This window comes from Ascidia mentula, chromosome 2 (assembly GCF_947561715.1).
Source record: "Ascidia mentula chromosome 2, kaAscMent1.1, whole genome shotgun sequence".
Lineage (NCBI taxonomy): Eukaryota > Metazoa > Chordata > Ascidiacea > Phlebobranchia > Ascidiidae > Ascidia > Ascidia mentula.
In genome coordinates this window covers 290,214-309,274 of record NC_138567.1, presented here as the reverse complement: position 1 = coordinate 309,274, position 19,061 = coordinate 290,214, and the positions used below count along the sequence as shown (strand labels likewise).

Here is a 19,061-nt window from a genome sequence, read left to right as displayed (position 1 = left end):
CAGTAGCTCTAGTAGCTACCGCAGAGACTGTCGAACTATACGACGCCCATAAACACGTCACAGCCAAACAAAACAAACGTTGTAGCCAAGTGGTGTTCACGATATTGCTACTTTTTACCATGAAAAATGACTGTCGCATTTTTTATGTTTGTGTATTTCTTGCATGCGTCAGATTGGGTTTTTAAATGCGCACAAAGTATAAACAACTTTACAAAAAAGTTTAAACCACCAAATATGCAAAACGTCATCGTGTATTTTCCGTGTGCTTTTTTGTGCGTTGTTCCTCAGTCTATCTTTCCAGAAACTTCTCGTGTCGTTCGTTCTCTTTTTCACCCTTTCTTCACCCACAACGTTTATTGTTCAAGGCTGACAAACTCGGTAGGGGAGAATGCAAGTACTTAATAATTATTATCTTGGATGCGCTCAAAATGGCGATTAAGAAACCAGAGACAGTTTAGCGAAACGCGACAAACAACAATACGGCGTCTCAATTCACCAAACGACAAACACATTCGAATATATTCGCTTTCATTCAGTGACGTCAACAATGGCGATTCCAGATACGATTGGATCACACGAAATTATCAACACAAGAGAAAAAGTGGGAAACAATTGTATTTTTCCACAGGGTGCACAAAAGCCTTGCGTCGGCAGCGGCAACTTTATACGAAGCATCTGATTTCACTGCGTTCTGTCTCATTGATTTGACCTCTGTCTTATATTGCTAGTGTTGAAATAAGTCTTTAGCAATCTTAATTCAAACCAGCACAGTTTGTTACAAAACAAGCGACAGAATTTTTGCTCTATTATAAAGTATATGCGTATAGCATTGCACGTTCGAATTACCGTATTTGAATGTGAAAATAACTACAAACGTTAGTCAAGCAATCCAATATGCACAGTTATATGTTTTCATGAATTAGCTGGGTATGCGCTGGAAAAACTAATCACGGATCTGCTTATTAAGTTAAGTCAACATAGGTATCTGTTGAAATTAGCAGATAATGTTTAACAATTCATATTATTACGTATTAGGTAGCCTAAGTTATAAATTCGCTAGAACTTTGCTTAGACGTTAACCACAAGTATTGTAAGAGTTAGGTAACACATACAAGGATTTCTATATTTCTAAGCAATACTTACATCTGAATGAATTTCCATGATTGTGTGAGCCGAGTAATCTGTTTACAAATATGCAACTGTAACTTTCAGACTTATAACACCAAAGCAGTCTACACGTACGTTACGAAAACTCTCTTGTGGAACTCAATCGTTCTCGAGCTTCCGTCGTTAGGAGGTATATCGAATTTCCTCCGTTTGCATTCCACCTCAAGGACAAGCGAACGTCCGAGGATTTTTGTGTGTGGTATTGTTAAGTTTTTCGCTGTATAAAGTGTAGCACGCGTATTTCCAGACCAAATTCCCAAAACAACTGGAAACGGAACAAAGGATGCAGACGGAGTTAGGCATTACTGTAGAACACGGTTTACAATTCTTTCTTTTTCAATACAAAGCTACCAAGATTACTACGACAGGAGATACATTTTTCAAGGTTTCAAATTTATTTAAGATCATAAACTAGTTTGGCAAAAATGGTCACTTTATACCGAACTTGTCCTTGAAATAACGAAAATATAGAAATTATAATCGAAGTCAATGAAGCGGGAAAAAAAGCATGTGACCCGGGAAGAAACAAATTTGGAAAGTTTTATTCTGAATATATTGAATTGCTTGTATTTACAAACTTGTAATTCATATTAGGTATTTTTCTGACACTGTCCTGTTACTAGATCATGTAGACACTTATGCTTGTACAATCAATTACAATTCTGTTTGAAAAGGTCAAGCTGTTTTACAACTTGTGTTCCAGATATCCAGAGAAAGATTATTCTGATTTTACTTTTTCTGATGATGTCTGTTACTTCTGTCAACCTGAAGGTTGTGTTAATGTATGCAGAAGGTAAATATGCAAATTTACTTATATTTATTATGATTATCGTTGCAGTGAAATCTGTTTCATTTTAAAACAAAGAGTAACAATTTTAACATCTTGCATTTCCACTGACCTAATCAGATTCTCCATGAAGACACATCGTCGTTTGTTTTCACACTGACTGAGAAAGACAGCGGCCATGTTCGATATGGGGTCTGTGTCAACTTTTATCGTCCTTTTGAGAAAAGAGATTTAGAAAAGCTGAAAAGTAAATCCAGAAGAAAACAAGTTTTGAAGTAAGAGCAAGTTATCAAATGTTTCCCATTTCTAAACTTGTCATATTGAAACCAATTCACCATGAACCATCTTCATCCATTAAAAACCATGCAAGCTTTAAATTATTGATTAAGAGAACTGCCTGAAAAAACTAATTTGATAAAAAAGGAAAGGTTTGTGCATTATGAAAAAACACAACAAACCTTAATCCTATACACATGCTAAAGTACATTGTAACCATAGGATTGTGAACTTTTGTGCAAATATCACATTCAGTATCTGGTCGTCATGTCTCACATTTAAGTAAATAGGCTCCATGTAATTAACCTGGATCAATAATTTCCATGCATGTAAATATCCATTAGTAAGTGTTGTACTGACATCTATATATGTTATAACCAAGTATCACTTCTAAACACAACGACAAGGTTTTAAGACTTATCAGAGCAACACTTGCTTTATTTGGTTTGTTATCGTTGTGTGTGAATGCAAAGTGTTACTTTTGCTACCAGGAGTGATGATGTAGCTGATGATGATGATCAGCTTTCAGGAGGAAAGAGTTTGAGTGCAACTCCTCAATCTCCAAGATCTGTTGGGAGCTTGGAGAGCAACATCCGTGATGTGGAGACAAACTCGGATGCTTCAGGAGGAAGTGGAAAACTTTCTTCTTTGGACAAGAGCAGAGGTCATTACAATAACAGCTGGTGTAATATTTTCACTGTGACGGAAATCCAAATTATTTTTATTTCAAATACATTATTCTGTTCCTGAAGGTTGCACAAAATGATCCTTTACACTTATTATAACTTAAGATCATTTTTAGACATCTTTTTTCACAAATACTAAAAGCGTTGTCATTGTTATTTTGTAACAAGTTCACATGCAAGAAACTTCTGTCTAAGTTGTCTCAGTTTATTCCCAGGTTCCGTCCACTCGAGTCCTCACAAGCGGAAACATCGAGCTTTCAGAACCCACAGTTTAACGTCACTCTGTATCATCAGTCGACACCCATTTATATTAACATTCAGGAGGTACCACCCGTGTTTAACTAAAATTCTTGTCTGACATCAATATGCATTGTTTTCATCATAGAAGAAGTTTGTTTTGGGTTTTAATCACCATTTTCACATGATGAATATACAATTACACTTTATATCTTGTGGAAGCGATCAAACCTGTTTTATTATGTGTCCGAACTAAACTTTAGTTATCACAATGGTGTTGGTTTATCATAGCTTTCAGTTAACTGTTTCAAATCTGCATACAATGCATTTAAGTGCACGGCACTGTTTACATGAAAAGCATGACATTATACAGAGTCTGTAACTTTCTGTTCACTCACGGCAATTCAACATGTTTTACACCAACATGAGTAGCTTGACTCCATTCTACTGAGCTGGATCAATAATTTTAATGCATCATTTAAAAAAACATTGATTTCTTTTCTCTTGAGGTAACCGACCTCATGTACTTTCCAAATAATGTTTCACCAAAACTTGTGATTGCAAGCTTGCAATATTACTTTAAATTGGGTAACACATTCCAAATAAAAAGCTGTATATGTTAGATATATTGTTTGAAGTGTTGTGAAAATAGTTTGTTTTTCTCATTTAGATGTTTGTTAACGTTGAAACGAGTGATCGAGGCTTGCTATCAACGAACGAACGCTCGTAACGGAAAGAGAGGAAAACGCAGTGACAGGTGGAGTTGACATTTAACAATTGTTGTATTGTTCTGTCATAATGATCATTTGTGAGTAAGGAAGTGGATTAGAATGTGGTTTGCCACAATCTGTTGCAACCTTCACAATCACATCTATTGTGTTAATCAAATTGTACGCTGATTTAATGTTAAAACAACAAAAAGTCAACTTTAGTTGTATTCATTTCCCATTATGCTGGCCTTGTTGTGATTCATAACCATTTCAATAATTTAGTGTGTGGTCTGTGCTGAGCGGTTGCCATAGCAACAATGTATCTGGGGTGGTTCTTCATGACGTCCGAGAAATAGAAAATTGGATTTCACGCTTGATCGCTTGTCCCGTTCCAATTCCTGGCAAGAATAAAGTTTTGATTGAACTTCTCCCACCCGACATGTTGGTGAGTTCAAATATTGTCAAACCTTTCAATCAATGTTAATAATTATAAATCTTTAACAGTGGTCAGATTATTTCCTATATTGGTGACTTGAACTTAAGGTACAACTAACATAAATAAAATAGTTTTTCTGTTATGAGTTGATATTGTTTATTTACATTTCATCACATTTGTTTATATTTCTTCTCGTTTTTATAATTTATTGTGTGAGTCTCCTGTTATTCAGTCGTGTGAGGGGTTTGGGTTATTACACAGCAGCAGGCTTAAGAGAGTGATCTAAGTTTAGAATATTCCAGTTGTGTTGAGTTATAGAGACACTGAAATTGATGTTTTTAACAAAATATATTCGTGTCATAAGAAAATCAACTGAAAATTAAAATGTTTATTATGATGCAGTCGCCATCGGTGATCGCTCTTCCCGATCCAACTCGTCTCTCCCTCCTTGATTTTCCTCTTCATCTTCCTCTTGAACTTCTCAGGATCGATCTCTGCTTGGAGGTCATCTCAGCCGTCATGTTGGAGCATAAGGTACGACTTTATTTGTAAAAACATAACTTTTTGATTTAAGGGAATGTATCCAATGACATTGCAAGATCACCCCATTGTTAATCCAAGACTTTTACTTGGTAATCTTCATCTTGATCATAAGCTACTGTGGCACCGCAGCCAAGCTTGATTGAAGCCACATTTTCGTAACAAGCCAGGAGCTTGATTTTTCATGTATTACTCTGACAGAATTGACACAAGCGTTTTGTTCTAAATATTTTGCATTTGTTTTCTTGGTAAAAGGCGATGGAATGATTATTGACCAGTGAAGCACAATCTAATGCATGGCATTCACCACACACAGAATTTTATTGATTTTTTGCCAACAGGCGCTTTGTGTCAATCTCAAAGAATGAACAATAATCAATAGTTAATAGTTCTAATACTGCCTCCTTTTGTGACATCACAATCTTAACTGTTGATTGTATCCGGATTGCTTGTTAACTAGTATTTGCCATGTAATGTTTGGTTTGTTCAACAAACCTTCTCATAACAGCCGTCATTTCACTGTTTGCCAACACAGGTGTCGACAGCTTGGCAAGGTTTATTTCCAACATAACTTCCCACAACTAACCACCATCCATATTTGGATGAAACTAAAATGTATTTGACAACACCGCACGATTCTGAGTGTTTACAATTGTGGAACATGAATCAATTACTTAAAAGTCATGCCTAACTTTTCATAGAAGCAAATGTTCAGTGAATTTAGGGCAGTGTACACTGTTTCAACTTATCGGATCAACTTGTATTAACTTTTTATAGGAAAGCGATTCATGAAAGGCACTTGTACTTGCTATTAGTGAATATTCTGTCATCAATTATTAATGTTAACATGGTCAGGTTCCACGTCTTACTTGATGGGGGAACTTTTAGAATGTCACAAATTAACAAGAAAGTTGCGTTAAGATAATGTTTTGAGATCGTCTTGTAATGATTTTCTATTGACATTAATTTAATTTTTGTGTAATTATGGATGAAATGAAGTTTTCCAAAATTTAAATTAACACTTTATCAAATATAAATCAAATCCACCCATATATAAAGTAAAAACCTGTCTTAGGTTCCAAACTACAAGGTGAATGCTGTAACTTTGGTAACTCACAAACACTCACCTTTATGTTTTATGCATAATTCATAACCATGGCAAGTCTAGTTTAAAGCTGTTGACAAAATGTGTCCCTGGTTCATATTATAACACCTGTGATGGTCATGAAGCAGGGAATATATGAACAAACATTACAAACAACAGTTGTTTTGTTTTTTCTGATTTTTTTTGTTGGCAAATGTCCAAGTAAAGTTTGACATGTGCGATTGTTGCATGTCAAACGTCACCTAACTAACAGTTTGAATATTCAGGTTGTCTTGGTATCCCGGGATTACAATGCACTCTCGATGTCCATCATGGCTCTCATCAGCATGCTCTACCCCCTACAATACATGTTTCCGGTGATTCCCCTTCTACCCCAGTGTATGCCAGGTTCCGAGCAACTTCTTCTTGCCCCGACCCCGTACGTCATCGGGGTCCCAAGTTCATTCTTTGGCGCAAAGAAAAAGTTTCATTTTCCATCCGACGTTTGGAAAGTTGATCTGGATGCTAATAAGGTAAGTTTTGAATGAAGATCCTTTACATGTTTCCGAATTTTTAACATAAAGTCACAATTCTCCATTTGTTGAAAACTTAAACAAACAATGGATATTTGTGCTTAAAATGCAGATGATTCCACCGAAAAATGGGGAAAGTTTGCCAAAAATGCCCGAACCGGAAGCGACCACACTTAAAACTCATCTGAAACAGGTTGAGATTTATTTAAGTTAACTTTAAACTGGTTTGGATAAAGTTAAATAGAATAACACCATTGTGCACTTTGCAGTCAAAATCATGTGATACCATTACACTATGCTATAGCTTGTGTTGATTAAGTTGGTGATTTTCTTTTCTTGTAACTCTTGTCAGAAATTTGTGTTCAAACCTTCTGGTTTTCAGGCTCTTGCAAGCATGAGTTTAAATCCCCCAATCCACGATCTCCGTAATTTCGAAACAAGCAATGAAAATGTTCCCCCTTGGATGAAATCTCACGAATCAAAAGACAAATCTTTTAATCCCTTGATTTACGGGAATGATGTTGATTCAGTGGATGCTGCCACTAGGTGCTTACCAGCAATGTAATTTTATATCAAATTCTTATTATGATAAAACCCCACCAGATAGAAAGGCTGATTGTTGCATTCGTGGCCCTCGTTCATTGGTTTGCCACCAAAATATTTTAAATTTCTCCAGGGGGTGCCGTAATAAGATTGGAAACCATTGTTGTAAAACCTTCAGTCATATTTGTTGTATGTTGGGGATTGAATATATGTTGTGGTAATTCTTGTGCTAACTGGATGTAATTTGTGGATCTTGGTGAAACTGCCTTCAAATATTTTGTTCAATTTCAGTCTCAACACAAAAAAGTGAATCTTCCCGTGACAACATCAGTGTTCATAGCGTCCCAGCCCAACTCACAGATGTATGGATAAATTATTGACATTTTTTAATCTAAGATTTTTATGTAACACAAATTGTTTAGGTTTGCTGATGGATTTGACTTTTCATAATTTTTAGTAGAAAGGTTTCAAACATATTAGAAACATTTCAAATATAAAAATGATTTTTTCATAATTTATTCTAAAATTCCAACAAATTATGGAAATCATAAACTTTGCAGGAACAAACAAGTGTTACATCGGAACTAAACGATGACAAGTCATGTGACCTGCGATATCGTAACGGAAAGTTGATCCAAATCGATTCGGACATGAGTGAGGATGAGGAGAGGGTTTTTCTCTTCGAAGGATTGCTCGGTACAACTTTAAACTTTCACAAAACTAATTATTGAGAAACCGTTCCATATTTGAGTTCGTCCATCAATCAATGCAACTGTCTGCATTTCCCGACAAATATATAGATTACTTTGGTGCACAGCATCCTTATGATGTCACAAGCTCATATTAAAACTTTGTTTAAATGCAGTCTTTGTATTGGTGAGGGATAAGTGCATTTAAATTATTATTATTATTATCTTTATTCTCTGAAATCCAGTTAGAAAACTTTTAATTTGCTTCTGAATCTCCCATTCCACATTTGATTTGTTTAAACTTTTCCAATAAGTTTCCCTACTTGTTTTCTTTGCTGCCACCAAGGGACTGGAAAGCATTCAATCATCATGCAGCTAGAGGGCGCTGCATTGGAAACCACCTTCAATCTGAGTAAATATGGCCACCTGGTGTCGCACTAGCATGGCATGTTCCACTCTGTGGTGTTGAGTGTTCCGCACACAAACCAACACACCAGCTTAAAGTTTCAGAATATTTTGTGTCTTAAATATTTTCGTTGAAAGCAAAAAACTAAATATTGTGAAATAATCACAACCTTTCAAGTTGACAACAATATTTTCCACATGAAATGTTTCCAATGAATAGGAAAAAGTTGCTTAAAATACAAGTTTAGAATTGAAATGTTTGTGTATTAAGTGCAAGTAGCATTATGTGTTCAATGTATTTGTTTGTGACTTTACCGATGTATGCCTCGATGTGGGTTTGTAAACTAATCGGTTGCCTGGCAACACAAGCCACAGGTTATCAATCAACCTTTCATCATAATCACTACCTGGAAATCTTATTTAATACTCCAGCTTGCAATAATAGATAACCAGCTAATTTTGATAGATTAAATACATGGTAAGTTGTGAATCTGTGCAACTGCTTGCAAACAACATCCAACTAATCATAAGTGCATGACATGTAGAAATTAACAGACTGTGAACTATTGAATGCGAAGTATGTGAATGTGGATGAAAGTGATTCTTGCACTTAAACAATCAGCTTAGTGTTGATGCAAACTATGTGTATGCGATATTCGATACTCAATATAATTCTGCATGAATCTGCTTTAAATGTTAAAAATACCAACTTTTAAAACTGTAGCATACGTTTTGAGTGTAATTCTCCACAGTGGTAAAAACACACAATTTTATTAAATTGTTCAGTTAAGTTGAATCACTTCTTACAAGAAGTTCATCCAATGATCTTTGGTGCACAGCATCCTTATGATGTCACAAGCTCATATTAAAACTTTGTTTAAATGCAGTCTTTGTATTGGTGAGGGATAAGTGCATTTAAATTATTATTATTATTATCTTTATTCTCTGAAATCCAGTTAGAAAACTTTTAATTTGCTTCTGAATCTCCCATTCCACATTTGATTTGTTTAAACTTTTCCAATAAGTTTCCCTACTTGTTTTCTTTGCTGCCACCAAGGGACTGGAAAGCATTCAATCATCATGCAGCTAGAGGGCGCTGCATTGGAAACCACCTTCAATCTGAGTAAATATGGCCACCTGGTGTCGCACTAGCATGGCATGTTCCACTCTGTGGTGTTGAGTGTTCCGCACACAAACCAACACACCAGCTTAAAGTTTCAGAATATTTTGTGTCTTAAATATTTTCGTTGAAAGCAAAAAACTAAATATTAGAGAGAGGTTGGAGGACGACGAGGACAGACTTCTGTCAACAATGCTTTACAACCTCATCGCATACATGGTGATGATGAACGTCCCAACCAACGACATTAAACGGAAGGTAGAAAAATAAATTAACAACTTCAAGTTTTTCACCAACTCTTATGTTCAGGTCCGACGTCTGTTGGGGAAGTCCCATGTGGGGTTGTCCCACAGTGCGGAAGTGAATTTGTTGCTAGACAACCTCCAGGGTATCCATGGCAACGCGATCGGAAGTCGCCATATAAGGAAGCAATCATTCGTGGTCCACGCTGGAACCGACACAACAGGAGACGTTTTGTTTATGGAGGTTACTATTTACTTGATGACGTCGACTTTATTCTATAGTGACGTCATCTCCTAATTTTTTTCACGTCAAAACGTTTATTTTGTTTCGCTTGTGGATTTCTTGGGTAAACGAGGAATTCCTGCACGAATTTTCACCAAAAGATTCACAAAATGTTTACGCTTCCCTCATCCAGTTTGTTGTATGTTAAAAGGTATGCGACGATGCGATCATCCTACGAAGCGGGTTTGGGACGATTTGTGAACGGTGGTGGTAGGAGAAGTTGATTAACATGACTTTCTGCCCCAAAACCAAAGTTCTCTGCTTGTGGCAACGAAAAGGTCAGGAAACCCAACTCAACAAGTTTTACACCAAGAAAGTGAGTTCAAGTGTTTTGTGTTTTGTTAAAATACATCAGAACACAGAGTCCTCGCCAAACTTCATCCACATATAAGCTTATGTAACATAGAAATCTGTGCAATAATGTGGTGTTGTCATGGATACCCTGGAGGTTGTCTAGCAACTGTTCAAATATATAACAAATAATAACAGGTGGTTGATCATGCGTAACCGTTAACATTCGCACAGATTTCTATGTTACACAGTCTTGTGGTTTGGTGACGAATTTGTGTCCCAGTGTAATTTCCTTGTTCTTATTTTCACTCAGTGTCGGGAGTTGTATCATTGCGTCAAAGAAGCCATGGAAAAAGCTGCCGCGAGACATAACGGTGATTCCCCTTCATTATTCTTCTATTTGAAACGAGTCGTCTGTTAATTACGTCACTTCCTCTCAATGTTCCGGCACAAAAACAATAAAGATGCGAACTAAGTTTATATGATTTCTATGCCAACGAACCACATCACAAAAAGTGACGTCATTAATTATTGTCAACAGAACCGGAATTGGGCGGGGAATTCCCTATCCAAGACATGAAAACTGGTGAATGTGGGTTACTCCAGGTCACTTTGGATGGGGTGAATCTAAAGTTCATCAACAGTCAGGTAACTTGAGGTCATTTTATCCAATGCTGCCTCTGTATTGAATCGAGCTGTTTGTGTTGCTTTGCTAAATATTCACTGGAGTTTCCACCTTAAAGTTCTCACATAATTATCTGATTGTATTTAAATGATGCAGTGCGTGCAGTTGTACGACGCTACAAACCTGTATAATTGTGTTCCGAATCTGTAACATTACAACCGAAAACTGTTGAAAACCTGTTGTTGTTTCTAGCTTGGTGGTAAAATTATTACGCGATAAACTGCTTCAATTGTGAGTGATTTTTATTGTTTAATTTCCCGGCCCTTTTGTATTTCAGGGAGTTAACAAGGTATAGCATGACTCGATTATTCCTGTTGTTGTTGTTGTTGTGTCTTTTTGTTTGTTGTTTGTGATGATAATGGGTGGACAGAAGTTTATATTTTTTTGCTGAAGATTTTATTTTTTCACAAATGAATGTTTGCATGTTGTTGTGACGTCACTACATTTTTTTATTTTTTTAATCTTGTGGAATCTGCTCGTATTTGTTTTTAGTTGTTGAAAGTTGTTGCAATTAACCTTGAGATAAATGACCTTGAAAAGCACGTGGGCTGGCATAGAAATCGTGTTTTCTTTCCCAGGTTTTCCTCGGGTTAAAAACGATCCGCAAATGCAACACAGTAAAGGGAATATTTATTCTCGAAGAATACAGTAAGAATCCTTTGTTGCGTCATAAGGTTTTCTTCAAACGCTGAATGTGTTATTGTTACGTCACAGACCGCAACACCGACGAGGTGACGATACACAAATTCAAGTCGTCACGCTGTGCTCTGTCTCTTCTCTTGCGTTGCTGCTGCGAGACGCGCGGACAGATGAAACCCCACCATGCGGTTGGTTTGATACGATTATACCTACCGCTGGATGGTGCTGTTGATCTTGCCACGACGCATATAGATTGGTGCTGTGGTAGTAAGTCGGTTTGCGTGTTGTTAGAAATATGTTTATGTGAAGACAGTTTGTTAAACTTCACCAACCTATTGTTGTTGACGTGCAGGTTTTTAAAATAACTTGTTGTTGTAAAAGAAGATGTTCGTGGAGTTTGTGTTTTGTAAACTCGAGATAAACAGTGGAAACTTTGTTGAATCTGCTTCTCCCCCAACCCTTTGTATAGTTTCCTTGTTCTTGTGTAATTTCATCGATAGCTCACTGTGTAATCTGTGTTCAACCAACCACGTGACAAACGATCACGTGATCATGTTGTGACGTCACGGTTTCTGTCGATCTGTGTGAATAAGACTGGGTAGTGTTTGGTGGGAATACGTTCTTACCTCATACAAATTCGGTGGTCGTCCATTTTGACGTTTTTTTGTTACTTTCGTTTTTTTGAGAATAATTTCAACTTACCCCGTGACGTCATATTTAAGCGTCACAATAGATGTAGAACGTTTTTATTATCTGCACGTTATCGGGGGATGGCAAATATTGTGTTTTATTTTTTATAAGAAATATAGAAGATGAATAATATTTGAATTTTTAGGGTAATTGTTGGTGAGTGCAATTTATTTCGTGCAATTCCTCATTTCATGACTTTTCTTGCAATTCTCCACACTTGAAAGCACTGAACATAAATCTTTACCAAATCAACACAACTTTTCCTACTGTGAAATCTGTCTGCAGAGTTTTTCCACTAAACTAATTGTCGAATCCTTTATTACGTCATTGTGACGTCATCGGTGCACGTGTGTGTAGAGTCACGTGGGTTTGTAATGTCGTATATTTGCACACAAAGTGTCGTGGTATTGTGTAGAAATGCAAATAAATTCTTCGCTACCGTTATGTGGAATTGACCTGAGTTTACCATCTACCCATTCTCCCACACTTAAGGACGCATATTGGTATTTCTATTAAAATAAGTTTCCCCGGTGGAAAACTTGGACGCATGTGTTCAATCCTCTGTCACAATGGTAGGTAGCACGTCACAAAGCAGTCAGTGATGCATGGTGGTCAATTTTACGGTTGAATGAGCACATGTGCATGTCTTGTTGCTAGGGCGAATTTAAGCCAGTTTTGGGCATATCACTAAGACTCATCCAACACCAAAGTTAGTTGCTGAATATAAATTGCCTAAGCAATCACAAGATCTTCCAGGAGACTCCACAAATCCATGCCATGTACTGTCTCATCCAGGGGCAATAATTCTTATTGAAGAATATTAGGTCCCTATGTAAGTCACAAGACCCAGTAACAGTTTTTGGGAAACAAGCGAAAAGTTTGGAAGGTGCATTATTACAGAGGACCTTGAAAACAGAATTTTCTTTGGTTTAATTGCCGTATAAGTCCTTAAGCCAGTTTACCAATCTTGGTGTGGTTTGAAAGATATTATACAAGTTTTCTGATGGTATAAGCTTAGTTTGGTCCGCATAGTTGTGAAAAGAGTTAAGAGCGAAATAATGCCAACTTTTAATGATGTTAGTGATTAATATTCGGTCGACAGAAATCACTGATCTCTATGAACACTGGATAGCGCAACTCCGCTCAAAATTGAAGCAATTTGATTGGCGCAGCCGCCATCTTGGAAGGTCCAACTTTCTGGTTTGTTAGTATTAGTGTGCGGTCAATTTGAAAGGGTAAATGACATTGTGGTTGTTTAATATGAAAATGATAGGTGTGAAAAATAAACAAGACTTCGCTGTTCATGCGTCAAGTGCTCGTTGCATGTAAAATTGTTTGCAAATGTGATTTTACATCCGCAAAGCTGTGGACTGCAGTATTATGTCGTGACCGTGAAGAACAGGTTATGGTTTGTATGTAAGGAAATAGCTAATAGTAATTGAAATTACATCCGTTTACAGGAAAATAAACTTTGGAGACCATTTTGGACTGAATCGATTCCTGTTGAACAACCGGAATCCTGTCCAAGTGTAGAGGACAGAAGTTAGATCAAACAAGATCAAGCACCTGTAGGCCACGACAGAAATACAACAACTGAGAAAAATTCCTTTTCAAAACCTAATTAATACCTCTACTACCGGCACTGGTACCAAACGACAATTTAGGATTTATAAGTAATCGCATTATATTTGAATTTTACTTTGTTGTGGACTAGTTCTATTGCAAAAGAATACCAACAAGAATGGCTGTTTTTCTTCTGAGAAGATGATGTGTTTTACAATTTACATGTTCTAGATCTGACTAAACTGCTGTTTTTGGCAATCTTCAGTAAATGCATGTATATTTATATGTTCTTAGGTTTGTAACATTGTGGTAATGATTTGTAGTATCGAAGAAACAGCAATCCTTTTAAAACTATGACATCCATAACCACAGCATTGTATGTAAAGAATATACATTGTCATGTATCTGCAAGGTAGCATGCTAAACATCAAGTCACTACTTACTGTATCTATCTATATATTGTTTTACATATTCTCTTTCATTATCTAACAGATTTTTCCCGTCTTGAAAGTTGTGATATAAATTTGTAATATTTTACTGGCTATTAAAAGAAAGCAATGAAACAACTACAGACTTGTTTGTTTATTCACAAAACCACCAGCTACAGAAGGAATGATACAAAAAGAAAATGATCCAGTTCACCAAGCACAAAAAATACAATATCCCCACAGAATTGTGTGAGCTGCAGATAGATCTCCACAGAATGTTATGATATAAACAAAAAACATTTTTTTATTGCACAAAAATGCCAACAGCAAACATGCCCCGTGAATGCAGTTTTCCCAGAAAATGTACATGGCCAGCGCAAGGCCCTTTTAATCTGAAGATTCAATAGCAAAGTAAGAGAATCATAAATCTTAAAATCCCCAAAATTAGTGTGAAAAATTGTTGCTTTACATTTTTTTAGCAATTTCTGATCTTAGCAGGCTACACCAATTTCTCTGTAACTTTAGGTTCTATATTGGCTAAGTGTAGGCTATGTTTGGGTAGCTCACTAAAGTAAAACATAAAAACCTAACCCAAAAAAATACATCAAGTTAGTTTTTTTAAAGCAAAACTGTAAATATTACCTGTTGTTTTTATAGGACTTGTTTCTGTTTGGTTTGGATTAAAACATGGTGGTCTAAGAACAAGGCCATGAACTTTGTGCAGTCACCTAGACATTTCTTATTTGTTAAAGATTGCGGAGGCTGGCCCTTTTCCTGCCAATTTCCTTTTAAATTTAGAATACTGCATAACGATATTGTGGACTGGAGCCAATTATTTTCTAAATTTTTTTGGGGAAAAAAATAATAAGCCTATAGGAACAATATATTCTTTCCTTCTAGCCATCTTGATAAATGAATGTATCCAGTCTTGTAAAAAAAAACATATTTCTTTGTACTTCGTTAGAGGGAAATCTGTTTTTAACAATAAAATCGATCATTTTACTTCCAACTAGCTTTTTAAAGTATGTATGGTACAATTTTAACCACTTTAAAATATTTTCGACTACCTTTCCAATGCTGATTGTGATGTGTGCTTACCCCACGATTGTTTCTGTTTTCTTTTTCCGCAGCCAACTGCACAGCAACTTTAGAAATCCATATTTTTGAACAATGCTTACATACTCCTCTACGGTAGAAATTAGGGATAATCCGTAAATTACCGCTATACTACTTTTTCTAATCCTAAAATCACCCTCTCCAATGCCTTCTGCACGGGAAGTTGGACCTTCCAAGATGGCGGCCGCGTCTTTCAATTTGCTTCAAAAATCATTCATGCGTCACAGTGAGATGCGCAATCCAGTGTTTATAGAGATCAGTGACAGAAATCCATTCCCTTCGCCAATTCCAACAATTTAGGTGGGGTTTCCCCAAAGCTATTCAGATAAGATGGCACCCTTGTTTAAAAGTTTGCGTTTGTGTAAAGAGTTAGTAGTTGACAAATTATTACACGATAAATTAACTTAATTTACTGTTATTGTGTTAAATATTCTATTAGCGCATCAATACTTTATGGTACTAAGTACTCGGGTTCCAGAAGAGCCTCTTCTATCAATGGTGCATATACATATCATATGCAACTTACATATATATGATTCCTGTTGAAACAGTTATATACTTTTTTGTGATTTATTTGGTATTCCAAAAAAAATAATGTTTTATGTTTCAAATTGCTAATATACATGAAAATAAATGCACTGACTTGATGAGTACATCATTTTTCCTCAGAATGCAAATCGGGAGCAGTCAATGTTAAATCATTAGGGTAAGAATGGATATTTCACTAACTTTGAAAGAGAGGTTATATATTCCAAATCAAAGCACATATTTGATAAAACTTTTGCTTCAAAAAAGCAGACGGCTTTGTCCCAAACATGATCAAGCGTTTTCGGTTTAAATGTGCAAGTTACCTTCAGGACTGCTTTTGAACACAGCAGGTCAGTTTATACAAATTATCTCATAATGTTAATGACTTCTATGGGCACTTGACTCGATAACCTTTATGGTTTTATCGGTACCCATGCCATTTCATTTCCTTGTATATTGTTCATCTGCGTAGTTGCTTTTTTTCGCAAAATAAACATGATTTGATTTGACTTCGCATAGAAACATAAATTGGTAAATTATCACCTCTTGTGCCATAACCCTGTCATAGTTTGTTTTTAAGTACATAGTTTTTCTGTTGGAATCCACCATTTTATTCAACTTTTGGAACTTATGTTTTTGCTGCAGATTATTTGCAAGGATGGTTGATATACAAATGTTGTCAAACTGAATGAGATTGGTACCAAACCCTGATAAAGTCTTTCTGTGTGGCAGAACAAACGTTGGAAGAAGAAAGTACGTTAACTTTATGCAAGAAGTCTATTTTAAATTGTAATATGTTTGTCAGTAACGTAATGTTTATTACCGTCTTCTTTGCAGTAAGTCCTCTTTTCCTAGTGAGGTGGAGCTCAAACCTAATTAACTCTGTACATTTTTCTATATAGACGACATACCCTTAACATTGAGATCAGACAACACAAATTGGGACCTCATAAGCTTGCAACCAAGCGATATCGTGTGACGCAGTATGTTAAGTGGTACCGGATTCTATATGTACTTTGTGAAGTCATAAACTATGTTGTACTTTTATTAATGTGGAATTAAATTGATCGAGTAACCTTAGGTTTGACAGCAGCCTTTTTTCAGGGGTCAGATATATGGCATTGAAACATAAATTCATAAATTATTTGGTGTTTCATCAAATTATCACCTTGTGTGCCAGCCATAGCTGTTGTCATATTTGTTCTAAATTGAAGAGCATAGTTTTTCTGTTGGAATCAACATAACTTATTCAGCAACCATTTGTAACTTATATTTTTGCTGCAGGTTCTTTGCATGCAAGGATGCTTGATATACAAATGTTGTCAAACTGAATGTGAACAGCATTGTGATGTTTATTATCCAAACACAAACTGGTTCATTTTGTAATTCCCAGGTTAGAAGGTAATTATTTGTAGTTTGTTAATTATATAGTGTAGCTTATTGCCCAATGACCCATGTATACAGTACTTGTGCTTAACACTTGTGGCAGAATGAGCCCAACCCTAGGTTTAAAATTACCTCGCTAAATTTTACTTGCTAAAATTTTAGTGACAATTTTTAGGTGAACAACAGATAACATTCTTGGCCGTTTGGTCTGTCTTGTGGAAGTCTTTGCTTGGCCGTTTGGTCTGCAAAGTTCGTCTAATAGTCACACCAGCTGCACTGATGAGACCTTTTAGGTCGAAACAGTGGCCATCTGTCTGCAGCTTATACACAAACAGATAACATACCTGACACCACATTCACCCCTGTTTCTTTGCAAGAATAGTAATGTAGTTGTTTAAAGGGATTTTCATGGCTCTGTGGCCCCTGAGGTAATTTTGGTCTGGGCATTGGTGGGATTCATCTGGTTCGTGGGAACTGGTTCTTGGTATTTAACGACCCAAGCGAACCGGTTGTTAACAAGTGCATGTGTAGGCCTATGTTTCACTTCTGCATTGTAATCCCGCGGTTACTATGACATGCTGCTAATGAAAAAACCAGATGCTAAAATATTTGAAACCCACCACTGGGTCTGGGGGTGTTTCATTGGAACATTTTTTCCTCTCATGCCCCCTGGGTTTGTCAATCTTTGATAATTTAATAGTTTGAAACTTTTTTCTCAAAAACTTTCTAATTTTGTTGCTGAAAATGTTATGAATATTCTGTATTTCAATCTTTGTTTGACAAACAGCCATCTATTTAATAGAAAACACAACCAACACTTCCATGTTTTGGAGGCAAATGATGAAAACTTACTCGAACAAGCAGAAAACTGACCTGGCAGGATTTCCACCAACAATCCCAAGTTATAAACAATATGAAACTTCCTTGTTTCTTACAAAGGGAAATAATCTTATTCACTTTTTCTCAACAAAATTAATGTATTCCCATTGTCAAACGATATCATAACAGTTTTCATTATTTACAAATCATTGCATGGATATAATTCACATTTAGTGACACAATATTTACACAAATCATCAATATTTGTTTTTGCTTCAAGTAAAACTGTACAAAGTTTTCAATCATGTTTACTTCACACATTGGCTATGTGACGACACAATGCCTACTGTGTTGTAACAATTCTGTAACTCGTTGCAAATTGTTTTCACTTATTTCAATCCACTCCTTTCTGTCCTCTTCAGTTATGTCTGTTGCCATTCTGTAAGCTTGGATTGCTTTTTGATAAAAATCCACGCTTTCATTCAGTCGATTTGTTTCCTCGCCAACAAAACCAAGAACGATTAACAAAATTCCGAACACTTTATGCTTTGCTGAGTTTTCACCAAACTGTTTCCTCATCATTTCAAGTCCAAGTTTATTTGTTGATTCCATCGACGAATAATCTCCGATTGAATGTTGACTCAATACAATCCTGTGCAAACAATTAACTTCATTTATGCATTTTAAATCTTCTACCACGTTTTGAATATTTTGTATCTTGAGTCTCATCGTTTCCATTAGTGGGATCACGTGATCACGAATTATTCGTTTGTTTTCAAGTTTTTGATTCGAATCCGATGTTTTCATCAAATCTATGCATGTCAGCATCAAACCCCAAACACAATCCACCACACCTTCCACCCCTCTCATGTCATCGTGATGCCTTGAATAAAATTCACCTCCAAGTTCGTACAATAAAATCGATTCCAAACATTTTCCCTCTTCTCTCTTTTCATCTCCAGTTGTTTTCAAATCTTCTGCGGTTGCCCCACGACCTTCAAGTGACCTTGAAAGTTGGTTTCTTGTTTCATTTGCTTCAGGATATTTTTGCTCTTCCAACAAATCCGCGTATTTTTTTATCAGGGAATTAATGTCGATGTTTTCATCTGAAACGGAAACAATTTAATTAAACAACGCGAAACAATTTAATTCCTAACATGAAAATATTTTTTGCAACT

General features: G+C 36.1%; 1 protein-coding gene, 1 long non-coding RNA gene and 1 pseudogene across 7 annotated transcripts in view; 2 read left to right on the top strand and 1 right to left on the bottom strand.

Moving 5' to 3' along the window:
- LOC145889440 (uncharacterized) overlaps positions 1 to 19,061 on the bottom strand; it is a 102,203-nt gene that overhangs the window by 12,595 nt on the left and 70,547 nt on the right. The window lies entirely within an intron of this gene.
- Positions 638 to 11,527, top strand: LOC145890628 (MAP kinase-activating death domain protein-like; annotated as a pseudogene). The gene is made up of 24 exons (XR_014399569.1): positions 638 to 1,297; positions 1,415 to 1,552; positions 1,871 to 1,960; positions 2,075 to 2,229; positions 2,722 to 2,894; positions 3,132 to 3,240; positions 3,824 to 3,910; positions 4,146 to 4,308; positions 4,702 to 4,833; positions 6,211 to 6,456; positions 6,569 to 6,649; positions 6,839 to 7,002; positions 7,289 to 7,361; positions 7,560 to 7,695; positions 8,035 to 8,100; positions 8,314 to 8,350; positions 9,315 to 9,471; positions 9,523 to 9,699; positions 9,890 to 10,054; positions 10,343 to 10,403; positions 10,571 to 10,677; positions 10,992 to 11,003; positions 11,293 to 11,362; positions 11,429 to 11,527. The product of XR_014399569.1 is annotated as an MAP kinase-activating death domain protein-like (transcript).
- Positions 15,828 to 18,026, top strand: LOC145889442 (uncharacterized). 4 transcript variants are annotated; one of them, XR_014399506.1, is made up of 5 exons: positions 15,828 to 16,028; positions 16,324 to 16,431; positions 16,581 to 16,661; positions 16,963 to 17,079; positions 17,867 to 18,026. It is a non-coding gene; the product is annotated as an uncharacterized LOC145889442 (long non-coding RNA). The 4 variants fall into 4 exon arrangements; XR_014399504.1 differs by having other exon boundaries at positions 16,581 to 16,673; XR_014399507.1 differs by lacking the exon at positions 16,581 to 16,661.